Here is a 19569-nt window from a genome sequence, read left to right as displayed (position 1 = left end):
CAGCTATAAGCATTTGACTCCTTTTGTAACCTTACCATGATCTAAGCACAAGAGGGGTACATAAAGAAAAGGAAATGTGGCAGAGTCGATAATTTTGTGATTTATGCTAGTTTTGGTACTTTTATAAAAAAGTTTACACCAGGATAGAAAATTAAAATTGCTTAATTCAGAAAAGGCCAATGATTTTTCAATACTTTACCAAGTAGGGAATATGACAGTTTCTTTACATTCGTTTTAAGGGTTTAAGCTTTTTTATTGATATTTGCTGCTTCTCCACATAGCAGGAACCATTTTAAAGAGTAACAGCACATATCTAGATTCAACAGAGAGTGCATAGATCTATCAATTATTTTAAAGCTTATTCATTGAAGTATTTAACACATTTTTACAACATTCACCTAAATCAATGACGGAAATCTTTACATGACTGTCTTGATCAATGGTACAGTATGGTAGTAGGACTTTTCAAATGGCATCAACAGGACCACATTAATTTTACCTGAAACAAATATTTTATTGGATAAAAGATACATTGAGCTGCACACTCTTCCTCTTTTTCTTTGTGATTGATGCTAATTTTGATACTTTTATAAAAAAAAAATGGCACCATTTGTAGAGTTTAGAAAATAAAAATTACTAAATTCAGAAAAAGGCTTTTGATTTTATAATACCTTACCAAGTTGGGAATATGACATTTACATTTACGTGAAGGGTTTGAGCTTTTTCATTGATATTTGGTGATTTTTCATATATCAGGAAACATGTACATGAGTAACAGCACAAATTTAGATATAACATAGATTGCAGAGAGCTATCAATTCTATTTAGGCTTATTCATTGAAGTATAACCCATATTGTTACAACATTTACCTAAATCAATGACGGAAATCTTTACATGACAGTGTTGATCAACGGTACAGCGTAATGGGAGGACTTTGCTAATGACATCAAATAAATTTTACCTGAAATAAATATATATGATTGAACTACATATAATTGTGATGGGTTACAATTTGACTATAACATATGTTAGTGGTGCGATAACTTACTGCAGGTTACATGTCACTGTGCTATGAAATAGTACACCGGAAGCACTTTACCCTTAATTTTAGAAATATAATATCAAGGAAAAAAAAGTTCCTGAAACAGACAAAGGTTGTTTGTAATTACTTTTCAAGCCAGAATTATGCAATTTAATTAGTAGGATCTTTTTACTGTATCTGCATTTACTAAATTACATTGTTCTTGTTTTACTTTTAAAACACTTTATGTGAAAATCCATACATCGGCAGTCCTTGGCTCGACAACAATACATCAGATAGAATTATTTGATTGGTTTAAAATTGTTGTGTGTCCAATCTCCCTATCTAATTGGTTTCTTTTTATCTTTCAAAATAATAACACCACAAATAAGCAGTCACTTGTATGGATTGATGGAAAAAGACATATAGATGAATTATGAAGCTAATGTTAAAGACTACAATGACAATGATAAGCTTCAATTACCGTGTGGTAACAATCTATATAGTTATTCTGATATGAAGCACTTTTTTTAAAGTTATTACATAGTCTCGTTATGTGCTGATAGTGATTTTATTCATTTCCTTTTGGTTAAACTGTTATATTTGGCCAAGGAAGATGCATATACATTACAAAACATCATTTAGTCCGTGTAAATTTACATGTCAGGAATACAAAAGGACGAAAGATACTAGAGGCACAGTCAAACTCATCAATAAACTGACAACGCCATGGCTAAAAATGGAAACAGACAAACAGACAAACAATAGTACACATGCAACAACATATAAAACTAAAGAATAAGCAACACGAACCCAACCGAAAACAAGGGATGATCTCAGGTGCTCCGGAAAGGTAAGCAGATCCTGATCCACATTTGGAACCCTTCGTGTTGCTCATGTTATAACAAATCCAGTAAAGTCTAATTCGTGAGGTCACATTCATGAAAGGAAAGGGGATGTAGTTACGACGTTAAGAACGTTTCCGATATCATCTGTGACACGGTTATTCCATAACGGTCAACCCACTCGTGATGGCGTCCGTAAAATTTACGAAGGGATGATTTCAACTTCACCATTTGGATCTCGTCGTGTTAAAGCTTCCTTGTGAGCAGCAACCCTCTTTCAAGAAAATCATGATAGGATATACAAAGCACGGGAATATCGTATAAATTGGGAGATATATACCCCGTATGCAGTTGCTGCTGGAATGTTGCTACTTAAAATGGAAAGTTCACAATTAGAAAGCTGAAATCATCTCTTTTGACATAAAGTTTTGTTCTCAACAAACCCTCATTATCAATTTCTAGATGTAAACTGTGTAAATCATCAAGGTTCTCAAGATAAAAAGAGCAGACATTATCTGTACCATAGGAAATGAGGTGATCAACTGAACCTAATTTCTTTGACGTTGATCTTTGACATAGGAAGTTGTTACTACATTATGACACACCTCTGGTGTTGGTTATTATACATGTCAAATATAAACTTTGAAATCATAATGTTCTCAAGATATAGAGCAGCCGCGATATTTATCGTAGGACATATGGTTGTAAACAGAAAACAACGTTTTAGACCTTGAACGTTCACGTAGGAAGTTGTACAATTATTATGACACATCCTCTGGAGTTAGACAATAACAATCAAAACCCAAGGAGTAAACAAAGACTAAAAAAACCAAAGGACATTTACATCAACAGTTATAAATAATAAATAAGAAACTCCACTAAAAACCTGGAGTGAAATCACTAGCTCCGGAATGGTAAGCATTTCCGGTACCGTATACGGCACCGGCGCGTTATTTCTATGTCCAGTTAGGTAAGGATGGAAGGCTGTTATGACTGAGAAAGAATATCAGATATGATTTCTGACACACTTTTGTCAAAATGGCCAATCAGCTCATGATGGCGACCGTAAAATTTCTTGAATGATGACCTTAATTTGATTGATTCATAGCCTTGCCTTAACAATTTTTCAGAAAGCAGTATTCATCGTTCAACAAAATCAACGTACTTTGAGCTAGCTCTAAAGTAGCGTATCAATTGAGACACATATTCTCCATATGATGGTGCCGCTGGGATGTTGCTACACAGAAATGAAAAGTTGACTACAGGAAAATTAAAATCATCGCGTTTGTCATAAATTTTGGTTTTCAACCTACCATCAGTAGTCATTTCGAGAAAAAAAGGTCGAAATATGAAGCAGAGTTAGTTAATACATTGTAATATACATGTCAAGAAATCATAACGGTTTTCTAGATATAGAGGGGACAGACTGATCACTATAGGTGCTCTAAATGAATAAACATAAAATAGCACACCATTCCCTTGTTTAGGGTTCAGACAAATTATTATCTTTGTCAAAATCTTATCAATAGAACGACACATAAACAGAGGAAATATTGTAGAGTCAAGTTGCTTCTCTATTAAGCATAACGCATGTAGGAGTAAGAAAAAATACCGATCTGCTGCAAGTAGTGAGAGCACACATCTATCAATTGTTTTTAATCTTATCCATTGAAGTATATGACATATCATTACAACCCTTACCTAAATCAATGGAAGTGATCTCTAAATGACAGTGTGGAACAGTGGTACAGTATGGAAGCAAGATTCCTCAAATGTCATCAACAGGAACAAATCATCTTTACCTTAAATAAATATTTGATTTAAAAAAAATGAACTTCACACTTTCCCCCTCGTTTGATTTCAGACAAGTTATAACACGCATTGAACTCCTTGTGGAAACCTTGCAAAAATCAAAGCAGTATGTGGTGAAAATGTTATTTCCGCCAATTCCATATTTTTGTCATTTATGCTACTTTTCATCATTTATTATTTTTGTTTAAAACACCGTGTACAAGCACTTAAAACTATATATTGATCAAATTCAGAAATAGCTATTATTTGATCTTACAAAACCTTACCACGTTAAATAGGAATATGACAATTGTTTTCCATTCTTTTGATAGGTTTGAACTTTGACATTGGTATTTTTTGTTCTCCACAAAAGCATGATGCATTTAAAAGTAAGATAAAATATTGGTCAACTGTAAGCAAACAGTGCAGCCATCTTTCAAATATAATGAACTTATTCATTTGATTATAGCATATTATTTCAACACTTACCTAAATCAATGAAGGAGGTCTTTTAATGACAGTGTGAAATAATATCACAGGTTGATAGGAAGAATTTTTCAATGGCATCCAAAAGATGAAATTAAATTAATTTTACCTGAAACCAAACTCTTTCACTTCATTGATTTTAGATATATTATAATAAGCATTGTATTCCATGTGAAGCGAGACCAGTACAAAGCCAATTACCGCCACGTCGATAATTTTGTAGTCTATGCTAGTTTTTATCCTGACATAAAAGAATGACATCATTTACAGAGGATAGGAAACTATATTTGTCAAGTTCAGAAAGACAAATAACTTCCCAAAGTTAGGAATATGACAGTTGTTTCCATACCTTTGATGTAATAGTTATTGATTGCTTCTCAAGAAAGTATGAAGCATTTAACGCTAGGAGATTGAGGAAATACTGGTCAGCTGCGTGTAGAAAGCGCAGACATAAGTTTATTTATTGAAGTGTACAAAATATTATAACAAAACTCACCTCATTCAATGAAGGAAATATCGTAATGGCAATATAGAGCAGTGGTATACATGTAGTATGGTTGGAGGACTTTTGAGTTGCATCAACAAGACAAGATCAATTTTACCTGAAATACATTTGGGTTTTATTAAAATAAAAGAACAATATTGAATTATACACCCTACCCTTGATTGATTTTAGACAAGTTATAAATAGCAGTTGACTCCTTGTGTAACCTTACCAAAAATTAAAGCGCAAGGACAGTACGAAGTCAATTGCCACCAAGTCGATAATTTTGTGATTAATGCTAGTATTTCTTCTTATATAAAAGAACAGCACCCTGTACAGAGGACATGAAGCTTCATCTGTACGTGTTTCTCTAATTTTCCCAGATTTATCTTTATCTGGAACTGTTGATTATCTTTATTTACTCAACATGTGGTATCGATTAATCTAAGTTCCTCATTGGTATTTTTTTTTTCGCATCCTTCTAAATTCCCTATTGTGACATCATGAAAAAAGCAACCATGTCTGATGACGTCAGATAGAAAGAAAATCCTTTTAAAATCATTCGAACAGGATTTTTTTCCCCCTGCATATCGTCTAAAATCATAAGAGAAACACTGACAACACCAAATCTCTTGCAATACAACATTTATCAACTCTAAATATAGTTACATTTAGATATTTCATACACTTGGTGAGCTTCGCGTTTTAAATGTGAAAAATTAACTGTCTCGATTGCATAAATATCGTATCACACTCGATGCAGTAGTATAGCATATATATATATATATTTATTGACTAAATTCGGAAACGACTTTTGATTTTACACTTCTTTACCAAGTTAAACAATATGACAGTTGTTTTCTCTTCGTTAAATGTTGGAGCTTGGTATTTGCTACTTCTTCACAAACAACAAACAAACTACAAATGTACTATACAAACCAAATTCGGAACACGCTTAAATAACCCGTTATTCTGTTTTATTTTCAACATCTATCAGATAGTAATAATATATATATATATTATATATATATACAACTCGTCTAAACATCAACCCAACAATGTTAGATCTGTAAATTTGCTTTCGCAAATTTTTGGTTCTTCCCTCGCCGGGATTCGAAACCATGCTACTGTGATATATATAAAGTTCATATTCAGAGTTATGATTGTAAAATAATAGAGAAGTACTGTATTAAAGATAAATGATGTACTAATGATGAACAATGTATTAATGACATATAATATATAAACTTACAAAATTATAAATATACTATCTGAAGATACCCTGGTCTTAAGGTACGAACATACAGTGATCCTTACTGAAATAGCTGTATCAGTGAAGAAATCTGTTAACAGCATGTGATATATTGTTGTAGAATAAAAACAAATGTACTATAAAGTGCAAATACTTAGCAGATGAAAGCAGGGAGTGTAGCTATCTATCAACTCTTACTAAACTTGTTTAGTTAAGTATATAATACATTATTACAACCCTTACCTAAAGCATTCGAGGATATTCTTATAACAGTGTGAATCAATATTTCATGATGGTAGGATAACTTTTCAAATGGCATCAACAGAACCAAATTAATTTTACCAGAAACAAATACAGATTCAGGACAGAAATAAATGAAGAATGTGTGTATGGGCCACCGTTTAGTTTCATGACTTATGTGTAATATTAACTAAAAGAGGGAATAGAAACTAAAAATAAAGCATTGTCTTCATTGACGAAGGGGCAAAACTCCACGAATGTAAAAGTGACACCACCTAGAATAAAATTTAATCTGAGTTTTGTCGTAGTAAAAAAAACAACTTTAAACTGCAAACTTCCACTTGTTTGATGTATTACACTTTATAATAAGCTTTTGACTCCTTGTGTTAACTCACAAATGTCAAACACAAGAGCGGTACAAATGCAATTGCTGTCGATATTTTTGTCATTTATGCTTGTTTTTATCTTTATATAAAATAATAACTCATGGTACAGAGAACATCGAACTATAATTCAGAACAGACTATTACTTTTGCAATATTTTACCATGATAGGAATATGACAGTTGATTTAAGTTTGTTCACTGGGTATGTATGGATAATTGTTATTAACCTGGAAGACATGCGTATTGAACTTTTTCTATAACTGATATTCAATAACGCCAAGACATAAATAACATAAAACTACAGCGCTAGAACATGTGTATTAGAAAAAAATGAAGATCGACAAAAATCATTTAAATGTTTAAAAGAAGAATTCCTTTTAAACTTGACTTTGTAAATTTAAAGAGCTTATCTTATCATTATATCAGTAAAGTAATTCAACCGATGCATTTTGAAGGACATTAATGTTAAGACAGAGTATCAAATGTCTATCTTAAATAAACGACAGTGGGTTGCTATGTTATTCACCTTAAAATAGAATGCACAAAAGAAGTGATTGACAAAAGAGGTTATTCAGTCATTTAAACTTCTGAGGACAGTTATAAGGACGAATCTTTTAAAAAGAAAACCTCATATAAAGTATCGGTGAAATATTACATATTTATCTTTACTACATTGTACCTTTGCATTTTATATGTCGATATAAATTCTACAAAGAAATATTGACTTCAAAAAATAAAATTAGAAATACAACGTGAGTTAAACCAAAGAAAAAAAGAATGACGTACATAACCAAAAAAAAAACACCAGTAAAAAAACAAGACAAATAAACAAAACTTTGGCATAAAAAAAGATACAACCAAAGTTGCAGCCATTTAAACATTGTTCTGCAATCAATCAAAGGTATAGTTGTTTCATCATTTGCATAAAAAAAAACATAATCGAGTACCCTTCCTAATTTTTTAAAGTCAATTGATGATTATCAAGCTTTTAACGGCTAGTTGATATAACATCATGAAATACGTCATAATGGAAATATCTTATTAACATCTTTAAAAATAGAGGCGAAAGATACCATATCAATATTCAAACATGTAAGGTGAAATTAAACTGAACATGCCATAGCAAAATGACAAAACGACCAAGAACAGCAAACAAAACAATACGAAGAAGACTATAAACTGAGCACAGGATTATGCTAGCGATAATTGAAACCAACCCGTCGTCACCTACTTTTAAGATATTCCATAACGGACAACAAACTCTTGATAGCGTCCGTTAATATTATAAACGGAGGATTTCAACTCTGGAAAGTCTTGGTTCAAAAGCTGTAGGCAGTAACCTTATACATAAATTGGAACACAGAAAAATCATCAGTCAGAAAAAGGAAGACAGTTTTAGGCAATACCATAGATACAACACACTTGTAAGACACATACTTAACCACGAAAGGAGAGAGTTGCACAGACAACAAGCCGAATTACGAAAGGAGAGAGCTGCACAGACAACAAGCCGAACTACGAAAGGAGGGAGCTGCACAGACAACAAGCCAAACTACGAAAGGAGAGAGTTGCTCAGACAACAAGCCTAAGAAACTACTAATGAATGTCAACGATGACAAACTAGATCAAGGTCATGTACTGGTTATATATCAATTATCTTTCACTCTACTGTTAAGCTGGAGTATAAACAACTACGTACAAAACGATGATGTACATCATACATAATGTTGATTAGTATAGAACTAAAGGATGCACATTATAAAGAACAAATATAAACGTTTAATGAAGACATTGTCGTAGCTTAATGTTTAAGTAACTTACCAATGTCTGCAATGAATAAGTATTCACTTCGGAAATAAATTTACTAAGATATTATTTTCCAAAAATAAAGTAATCTTCCTCACGACGCTTTTAAATGTACAGTGACAACGAAGAAATTATTCTGTCAAACAAACATTGATACACTTCAGTAAATCTAAATAACTCAACAGTTTACGATATTTCAATCACACACGAATCAGGTGGTATATGATATTTGTGATATTTATATATAGAATGATTTTTCATTGATAGAAATAAATAAATTATACACCTGTATCGACTGCAATACTTTATTTCTTCAACTCGATACAGTTCAATTTATGATTTTGAAAGAGAGGTGTTTTGTGTTGTGCACAATTTAGAAAATGTATCTGTCAATTTCACGAGATTCGTTGGTAAAATATATTCCACGTTAATGAATTTTACACTATAGGCAGAGAAACCTTATCTTTCCTTTTCAGTGATTGCGAAAACGATGTGCAATTTTATTCTCGTTTTATGTACATTCATCATTAATGGCCACCATTTCCGTGGCATCATAATATCACATTAAGAGGAAAAGAAGAACAATTGACGTCACCAATATGTTTTTTTTTTAATTGCAGATCTAAGATCGAAAAAACTAATATACGTGATTTGTCATAAAAATGATTAACATTCCAGGAAAAGTATTACCTTGACATTTGGCAAATTGAACTTAAGAAAATGGCTGACAAAAAGACTAATGTGAGTACAGAGAAACAGTAGTACTCAATAAATTGTGCTTTCAAAGTTTTGAAATTTTTGTCCCTCGAGCCTCTTTGAATACCGTTACCTGATCCCGTCGTCGTTAACCATTAGTAGTATATATCAATTTGGTTAGTACTTGCTAGTTTATTGTATCTGTAATATATACATTTCTAAATAATAGTATATCTAAATAATACTTTCTAAATTATAGTATATCTAAATAATACATTATCAATATAGAATTATTCATTTATTTGAGAGAGAAAAAATAAATGAATAAATAAATAAAAATCAAATATGTATATCGTTTATATTAAAAATTAAGAACAAATGAAGAAATGGAATCAAAAAGAAAATATTCAAAAAGAAAACACATCTAGATGTGAGAATTGTTCAAACACATGTTCCCATTAACAACTGTAAAGACCTTAAAACAATTTGTTGACGTCGTATGATTCTTAGATTTTTTAATGAACTCATTTCGGGGCCTTTTATAGCTTACTATGCGATATGGGCTTTGATCATTGTTGAAGGCTGTACGTTGACCTGCAGTTGGTAATTTATGTGTCATGTTAGTCTCTTGTGGACAGTTGTCTCATTGGCAATCATATCACATCTTTTTGTTTATATTAACCATGCTGATGACAGTTCATTTTCTTTCAAAAATCTTATACCGAAGAAAAGATTGGCAAAACAGATGTTTTTCTTGCATAAATGATTTGCCATGGCATAAACTGGCGTTGAGGTTTAAAGTTATTCGGATGTGCTGCATTTCGTCAGGTTATGTAGTGTATTTCGGTTGTTTCTTGTAATTAGTTAATAGTTCAGTTCTATCTTATATCTTTTGTATAATCATTTTATCAAATTAACTGTTTGCAAAAGTATAAATTATTCTAGATAATAGGGATGTTCTGGTACCTGACAGAAAACCCTGGCCGTTTTTGGCACTACTTTTTTGAACTTTTGGTTCTCGAAGCTGTTCAATTTTGTACTTGTATCGACTTGCAAACTTTTGTATCTGAGAGTCACTAGTAAGTCTTGTGTGGACAAAATGCTCTTCTGGCGTATTAAAATTTTAAACTTGTTGCCTTTTGTTAGCTATTTTTCGTGTGTTTCTTTGTCAATTATGTACTCTTATTTAATTATATTGTAGTCCTGTAATGTTGTGTTGTTATTTAAATGTTATATTTCACATGGCCCATGCCACAAAACCAGGTTCAACCCACCATTTTTTTCCTTTAAAAATGTCCTAGACCAAGTCAGGAATATGGTCATTGTTATATTATAGTTCGTTTCTGTGTGTGTTACTTTTTAACGTTGTGTGTCCGTTGTGTCGTTTGTTTTCTCTTATTTTCGAGTGTGAATTCACATTACTATAAGACGTGTCACGGTACTGATCTATCCCAAATTCATGTATTTGGTGTTGAGGTTATATTTTTTATTCTCATATGATTTTGTCTAATGCTTAGTCCGTTTCTGTGTGTTACATTTTAATGTTGTGTCGTTGTTCTCCTCTTATATTTAATGCGTTTCCCTCAATTTTAGTTTGTTACCCCGATTTTGTTTTTTGTCCATGGATTTATGAGTTTTGAACAGCGGTATACTCTGTTGCCTGTATTCATACTGTCAAGACACTTGTCAAGAAAAATTAAGAAACTTATTAGACGAATTCATATTACATTGTATGTCAAGAACTTTTAAAAATTATTCAGACAAATTAAGAATGTCGAGTAAAAATTCATGCAAAATCAGACAAAAACCGGTCTTTTTAGACTTTTTGACTTTGTAGTGTATTTCGTTGTCAAGCAAAATCTTCTTTTACATAAAGGCAACAGTAGTATACCGCTGTTCAAAACTCATAAATCCATGGACAAAAACAAAATCGGGGTAACAAACTAAAACCGAGGGAAACGCATTAAATATAAGAGGAGAACAACGACATAACACTAAAATGTAACACACATAGACAAAATCCCACGAAAATAACAAATATAACATATATATATAACATCAAAACCAAATACATGAATTTGGGATAGACAAGTACCGTGACACATCATACGCTATTATTATAATAATTAAGTATTTCACTGGTTGTACTGAATTTTAATGTAGGTAAGCCAATGATTTTACTGGTTTAAAATCCTGGTAAGCCATTGGTTGCACTTTTTATATCAAGGCAACTATCTGGCTTTACTGGCACTTCATCCAGATAACTATGGTTATAAGGGTTTCAATTCCAGACACGTCATTATGTGATACTTGGTATGTATGAACTATACAAATTAATTCGTATTAGGAATTCACTGGTTGTACTGGTTTTCTACTTCATGCAAGTTGATTGTGATTCATAATATTATTTCAAACATGGCATTGGTAATACTTGTTCCATGACAGGCAGTTCGTTGATTGTAGTTGTTCCTCTACGGACGGGCCATGGAATACACTTGTTCCAAGGTCGGCAGGTCAGACAGGTCATTGATTGAAGTTGTTCCATTACAGACAGACTATTGGATACACATGTTCCATGGCAGACAGGTCATTGATTTAAGTTATTCCATAACAGACAGGCCATTTGTAACACTTGTTCTATTACAGACAGGCTATTGGTTAAACTTGTTCCATCGTAGGCAGGTCATGACAATTTAATTCAGTTCAAATTCCTGTCATATAAACTGTTTCATGGTAGGCAGGTCATTTATTGTAGTTGCTCTATTACAGACATGCCATTGGGTAACTTTTTCTATACCACTCAGGTGATTGATTGTAGACAGGCCATTCGTTTCACTTGTTCCATGGCAGTCAGGTCAATAATTGTAGTTGTACAACTAAAGACAGGCTATTGATTACACTTTTGCATGGTAGACAGGTAATTGATTGAAGTTGTTCCATTTCAGACAGACCATTTGTTACACTTGTTCCATGGCAGGCAAGTCATTGATTAAAGTTGTTCCATTACAAACAGGCCATTAGTTACACTTGTTCCATTAAAGACACACCATTGGTTACACTTGTTCCATTAAAGATAGGCCGTTGATTACAATTGATTGGTATGTTATTGAATGTAATTGTTTCATTACAGATCCACCATTGATTAGACTTGTGCAATGGCAGTCAGGTCATTGCTATTTGAAAATGTGGTATGAGTGCCAATGAGTCAACTCTCCATCAAAGAAGAAATTTATAAGAGTCAACCATTATTGGTCAACGTACTGCCTTCGGGGATTTGGTTCACATTGAAAAGCAAGATATAGAGGGATCAAAATATTGCTAGTGAAAAACCCTGCAACTACAATCTGGCCATTGTCTGTAGTTGTTCCGTAACAAATAGGCAATTGATTACACTTGTTACATGGCAGACAGGTCATTGATTGTATTTGTTCTGTTACAGACAGGCCATTGGTTACACTTGTTAGATGGCAGACAGGTCATTGATTGTATAAGTTCTGTTACGGACAGGCCATTGGTTACACTTGGTCCATGGCAGTCATGTCATTGATTGTAGTTGTTCTGTTACAGACAGGTCATTGGTTACACTTGGTCCATGGCAGTCATGTCATTCATTGTAGTTGTTCTGTTACAGACAGGCAATTGTTTACACTTGGTCCATGGCAGTCAGGTCATTGATTGTATTTGTTCTGTTACGGACACGCCATTGGTTACACTTGGTTCATGGCAGTCCTGTCATTGATTGTAGTTGTTCTGTTACGGACAGGTCATTGGTTACACTTGGTCCAGGGCAGTCATGTCATTGATTGTAGTTGTTCTGTTACAAACGGGCAATTGGTTACACTTGGTCCATGGCAGTCATGTCATTGATTGTAGTTGTTCTGTTACGGACAAGTCATTGGTTACACTTGGTCCATGGCAGTCAGGTCATTGATTGTATTTGTTCTGTTACGGACAGGCCATTGGTTACACTTGGTCCATGGCAGTCAGGTCATTGATTGTAGTTGTTCTGTTACGGACAGGCCATTAGTTACACTTGGTCCATGGCAGTCATGTCATTGATTGTAGTTGTTCTGTTACGGACAGGTCATTGGTTACACTTGGTCCATGGCAGTCATGTCATTAACTGTAGTTGTTCTGTTACAGACATGCAATTGGTTACACTTGGTCCATGGCAGTCAGGTCATTGATTGTAGTTGTTCTGTTACAGACAGGTCATTGGTTACACTTGGTCCATGGCTGTCAAGTCATTGATTGTAGTTGTTCTGTAACGGACAGGCCATTGCTTACACTTGGTCCATGACAGTCAGGTCATTGATTGTATTTGTTCTGTTACAGACAGGCAATTGGTTACACTTGTTAGATGGCAGGCAGGTCATTGATTGTAGTTGTTTTGTTACAGACAGGCCATTGGTTACACTTGGTCCCTGGCTGTCATGTCATTGATTGTAGTTGTTCTGTTACACAGACAAGCAATTGGTTACACTTGTTAGATGGCAGACAGGTCATTGGTTGTAGTTGTTCTGTTACGGACAGGCCATTGGTTACACTTGGTCCATGGCTGTCAGGTCATTGATTGTATTTGTTCTGTTACGGACAGGTTATTGGTTACACTTGGTCCATGGCAGTCATGTCATTGATTGTAGTTGTTCTGTTACACAGACAAGCAATTGGTTACACTTGTTAGATGGCAGACAGGTCATTGATTGTAGTTGTTATGTAACGGACAGGCCATTGCTTACACTTGGTCCATGGCAGTCATGTTATTGATTGTAGTTGTTCTGTTACGGACAGGCAATTGGTTACACTTGGTCCATGGCAGTCAGGTCATTGATTGTAGTTGTTCTGTAACGTACAGGCCTTTGCCTACACTTGGTCCATGGCAGTCATGTATTTGATTGTAGTTTTTCTGTTACAGGCAGGCAATTGGTTACACTTGGTTCATGGCAGTCATGTCATTGATTGTAGTTGTTCTGTTACGGACAGGTCATTGGTTACACTTGGTCCATGGCAGTCATGTCATTAATTTTAGTTGTTCTGTTACAGACAGGCAATTGGTTACACTTGGTCCATGGCAGTCAGGTCATTGATTGAAGTTGTTCTGTTACTAACAGGTCATTGGTTACACTTGGTCCATGGCAGTCATGTCATTAATTGTAGTTGTTCTGTTACAGACAGGCAATTGGTTACACTTGGTCCATGGCAGTCAGGTCATTGATTGTAGTTGTTCTGTTACGGACAGGTCATTGGTTACACTTGGTCCATGGCTGTCAAGTCATTGATTGTAGTTGTTCTGTTACACAGACAAGCAATTGGTTACACTTGTTAGATAGCAGACAGGTCATTGATTGTAGTTGTTCTGTAACGGACAGGCCATTGCTTACACTTGGTCCATGGCAGTCATGTCATTGGTTGTAGTTGTTCTGTTACAGAGAGGCAATTGGTTACACTTGATTCATGGCAGTCAGGTCATTGATTGTATTTGTTCTGTTACGGACAGGTCATTGGTTACACTTGGTCCATGGCAGTCAGATCATTGATTGTAGTTGTTCTGTTACAGACAGGCAATTGGTTACACCTGTTAGATGGCAGGCAGGTCATTGATTGTATTTGTTTTGTAACGGACAATCCATTGCTTACACTTGGTCCATGGCAGTAAGGTCATTGATTGTAGTTGTTCTGTAACGGACAGGCTTTTGCTTACACTTGGTCCATGGCAGTCATGTCATTGATTGTAGTTGTTCTGTTACAGACAAGCAATTGGTTACACTTGATTCATGGCAGTCAGGTCATTGATTGTATTTGTTCTGTTACGGACAGGTCATTGGTTACACTTGGTCCATGGCAGTCAGATCATTGATTGTAGTTGTTCTGTTACAGACAGGCAATTGGTTACATCTGGTCCATGGCAGTCAGGTCATTGATTGTATTTGTTCTGTTACGGACAAGCCATTACACTTGGTCCATGGCTGTCAAGTCATTGATTGTAGTTGTTCTGTAACGGACAGGCCATTGCTTTCACTTGGTCCATGACAGTCAGGTCATTGATTGTATTTGTTCTGTTACGGACAGGCAATTGGTTACACTTGGTCCATGGCAGTCAGGTCATTGATTGTATTTGTTCTGTTACAGACAGGCAATTGGTTACACTTGTTAGATGGCAGGCAGGTCATTGGTTGTAGTTTTTCTGTTACATACAGGCCATTGGTTACACTTGGCCCATGGCAGTCAGGTCATTGATTGTATTTGTTCTGTTACGGACAGGCCATTGGTTACACTTGGTCCATGGCAGTCTTGTCATTGATTGTAGTTGTTCTGTTACACAGACAAGCAATTGGTTACACTTGTTAGATGGCAGACAGGTCATTGATTGTAGTTGTTCTGTTACGGACAGGCCATTGGTTACACTTGGTCCATGGCTGTCAGGTCATTTATTGTATTTGTTCTGTTACGGACAGGTCATTGGTTACACTTGGTCCATGGCAGTCATGTCATTGATTGTAGTTGTTCTGTTACACAGACAAGCAATTGGTTACACTTGTTAGATGGCAGACAGGTCATTGATCGTAGTTGTTCTGTAACGGACCGGCCATTGCTTACACTTGGTTCATGGCAGTCATGTCATTGATTGTAGTTGTTCTGTTACAGACTGGCAATTGGTTACACTTGGTTCATAGCAGTCAGGTCATTGATTGTAGTTTTTCTGTTACAGACAGGCAATTGGTTACACCTGTTAGATGGCAGGCAGGTCTTTGATTGTATTTGTTCTGTAACGGACAGGCCATTGCTTACACTTGGTCCATGGCAGTCAGGTCATTGATTATAGTTGTTCTGTTACAGACAGGCCATTGGCTACACTTGGTCCATGGCAGTCAGGTCATTGACTGTATTTTTTCTGTTACGGACAGGCCATTAGTTACACTTGGTCCATGGCAGTCATGTCATTAATTGTATTTGTTCTGTTACGGACAGGTCATTGGTCACACATGTTCCATGGCAGTCATGTCATTGATTGTAGTTGTTCTGTTACAGACAAGCAATTGGTTACACTTGGTCAATGGCAGGCAGGTCATTGATTGTATTTGTTCTGTTACGGACAGGTCATTGGTTACACTTGGTCCATGACAGTCATGTCATTGATTGTAGATGTTCTGTTACAGACAGGCCATTGGTTACACTTGGTCCATGGCAGTCAGGTCATTGATTGTAGTTGTTCTGTTACGGACAGGTCATTGGTTACACTTGGTCCATGGCAGTCATGTCATTGATTGTAGTTGTTCTGTTACAGGCAGGCCATTGGTTACACTTGGTCCATGGCTGTCAGGTCATTGATTGTATTTGTTCTGTTACGGACAGGTCATTGGTTACACTTGGTCCATGGCAGTCATGTCACTGATTGTAGTTGTTCTGTTACGGACAGGTCATTGGTTACACTTGGTCCATGGCAGTCAGGTCATTGATTGTAGTTGTTCTGTTACGGACAGGTCATTGGTTACACTTGGTCCACGGTAGTCATGTCATTGATTGTATTTGTTCTGTTACGGACAGGCCATTGGTTACACTTGGTACATGGCAGCCAGGTCATTGATTGTATTTGTTCTGTTACGGACAGGTCATTGGTTACACTTGGTCCATGGCAGTCATGTCATTGATTGTATTGGTTCTGTTACGGACAGGCAATTGGTTACACTTGGTTCGTGGCAGTCAGGTCATTGATTGTATTTTTTCTGTTATGGACAGGCCATTAGTTACACTTGGTCCATGGCAGTCATGTCATTAATTGTATTTGTTCTGTTACGGACAGGTCATTGGTTACACTTGTTCCATGGCAGTCATGTCATTGATTGTAGTTGTTCTGTTACAGACAGGCAATTGGTTACACTTGGTTCATGGCAGTCATTTCCTTGATTGTAGTTGTTCTGTTACGGACAGGTCATTGGTTACACTTGGTCCATGGCAGTCATGTCATTGATTGTAGTTGTTCTGTTACAGACAGGCAATTGGTTACACTTGGTCCATGGCAGTCAGGTCATTGATTGAAGTTGTTCTGTTACGGACAGGTCATTGGTTACACTTGGTCCATGACAGTCATGTCATTGATTGTAGTTGTTTTGTTACACACAGGCCATTGGTTACACTTGGTCCATGGCAGTCAGGTCATTGATTGTATTTGTTCTGTTACGGACAGGTCATTGGTTACACTTGGTCCATGGCAGTCATGTCACTGATTGTAGTTGTTCTGTTACGGACAGGTCATTGGTTACACTTGGTCCATGGCAGTCAGGTCATTGATTGTAGTTGTTCTGTTACGGACAGGTCATTGGTTACACTTGGTCCACGGTAGTCATGTCATTGATTGTATTTGTTCTGATACGGACAGGCCATTGGTTACACTAGGTACATGGCAGCCAGGTCATTGATTGTATTTGTTCTGTTACGGACAGGTCATTGGTTACACTTGGTCCATGGCAGTCATGTCATTGATTGTATTGGTTCTGTTACGGACAGGCAATTGGTTACACTTGGTTCTTCGCAGTCAGGTCATTGATTGTATTTTTTCTGTTATGGATAGGCCATTAGTTACACTTGGTCCATGGCAGTCATGTCATTAATTGTATTTGTTCTGTTACGGACAGGTCATTGGTTACACTTGTTCCATGGCAGTCATGTCATTGATTGTAGTTGTTGTGTTACAGACAGGCAATTGGTTACACTTGGTTCATGGCAGTCATGTCATTGATTGTAGTTGTTCTGTTACGGACAGGTCATTGGTTACACTTGGTCCATGGCAGTCATGTCATTGATTGTAGTTGTTCTGTTACAGACAGGCAATTGGTTACACTTGGTCCATGGCAGTCAGATCATTGATTGAAGTTGTTCTGTTACAAACAGGTCATTGGTTACACTTGGTCCATGACAGTCATGTCATTGATTGTAGTTGTTTTGTTACACACAGGCCATTGGTTACACTTGGTCCATGGCAGTTAGGTCATTGATTGTATTTGTTCTGTTACGGACAGGCCATTGGTTACACTTGGTCCATGGCAGTCATGTCACTGATTGTAGTTGTTCTGTTACAGACAGGTCCTTGGTTACACTTGGTCCATGGCAGTCAGGTCATTGATTGTAGTTGTTCTGTTACGGACAGGTCATTGATTACACTTGGTCCATGGTAGTCATGTCATTGATTGTATTTGTTCTATTACGGACAGGCCATTGGTTACACTTGGTCCATGGCAGTCTGGTCATTGATTGTATTTGTTCTGTTACGGACAGGCCATTGGTTACACTTGGTCCATGGCAGTCATGTCATTGATTGTAGTTGTTCTGTTACGGACAGGCAGTTGGTTACACTTGGTCCTTGGCAGTCAGGTTATTGATTGTATTTGTTCTGTTACGTACAGGCCATTAGTTACACTTGGTCCATGGCAGTCTTGTCATTGATTGTAGTTGTTCTGTTACGGACAGGCCATTGGTTACACTTGGTCCATGGCAGTCATGTCATTAATTGTAGTTGTTCTGCTACATACAGGCAATTGGTTACACTTGGTTAATGGCAGTCAGGTCATTGATTGTATTTTTTCTGTTACGGACAGGCTATTAGTTACACTTGGTCCATGGCAGTCATGTCATTAATTGTATTTGTTCTGTTACGGACAGGTCATTGGTTACACTTGTTTCATGGCAGTCATGTCATTGATTGTAGTTGTTCTGTTACAGACAGGCAATTGGTTACACTTGGTCAATGGCAGGCAGGTCATTGATTGTATTTGTTCTGTTACGGACAGGCCATTGGTTACACTTGGTTCATGGCAGTCAGGTCATTGATTGTAGTTGTTCTGTTGCAGACAGGCAATTGGTTACACTTGTTAGATGGCAGACAGGTCATTGATTGTAGTTGTTCTGTTACGGACAGGCCATTGGTTACACTTGGTCCATGGCTGTCAGGTCATTGATTGTATTTGTTCTGTTACGGACAGGCCATTGGTTACACTTGGTCCATGGCTGTCAAGTCATTGATTGTAGTTGTTCTGTTACGGACAGGTCATTGGTTACACTTGGTCCATGGCTGTCAGGTCATTGATTGTATTTGTTCTGTTACGGACAGGCCATTGGTTACACTTGGTCCATGGCTGTGAAGTCATTGATTGTAGTTGTTCTGTTACGGACATGTCATTGGTTACACTTGTTCCATGGCAGTCATGTCATTGATTGTAGTTGTTCTGTTACAGACAGGCAATTGGTTACAATTGGTCCATGGCAGTCAGGTCATTGATTGTATTTGTTCTGTTACGGACAGGCCAATGGTTGCACTTGGTCAATGGCTGTCAAGTCATTGATTGTAGTTGTTCTGTTACAGACAGGCAATTGGTTACACTTGGTCCATGGCAGTCAGGTCATTGATTGTAGTTGTTCTGTTACAGACAGGCCATTGGTTACACTTGGTCCATGGCTGTCAAGTCATTGATTGTAGTTGTTCTGTAACGGACAGGCCATTGCTTACACTTGGTCCATGACAGTCAGGTCATTGATTGTATTTGTTCTGTTACAGACAGGCAATTGGT

At 36.2% G+C, this 19569-nt stretch overlaps 1 long non-coding RNA gene across 1 annotated transcript; it reads right to left on the bottom strand.

Moving 5' to 3' along the window:
* Window positions 1-434: 434 nt before the first annotated feature.
* LOC139503145 (uncharacterized) lies at window positions 435-8426 on the bottom strand. Its single transcript, XR_011659040.1, has 3 exons — window positions 8327-8426; window positions 4641-4746; window positions 435-499 (listed from the first exon to the last, which is right to left on the bottom strand). It is a non-coding gene; the product is annotated as an uncharacterized lncRNA (long non-coding RNA).
* Between the last annotated feature and the right edge of the window lie 11143 nt (window positions 8427-19569).

Source organism: Mytilus edulis, chromosome 14 (assembly GCF_963676685.1).
Source record: "Mytilus edulis chromosome 14, xbMytEdul2.2, whole genome shotgun sequence".
Lineage (NCBI taxonomy): Eukaryota > Metazoa > Mollusca > Bivalvia > Mytilida > Mytilidae > Mytilus > Mytilus edulis.
Note: the sequence above shows the minus strand (reverse complement) of the source record. Positions and strands in the feature narration are given on the sequence as shown.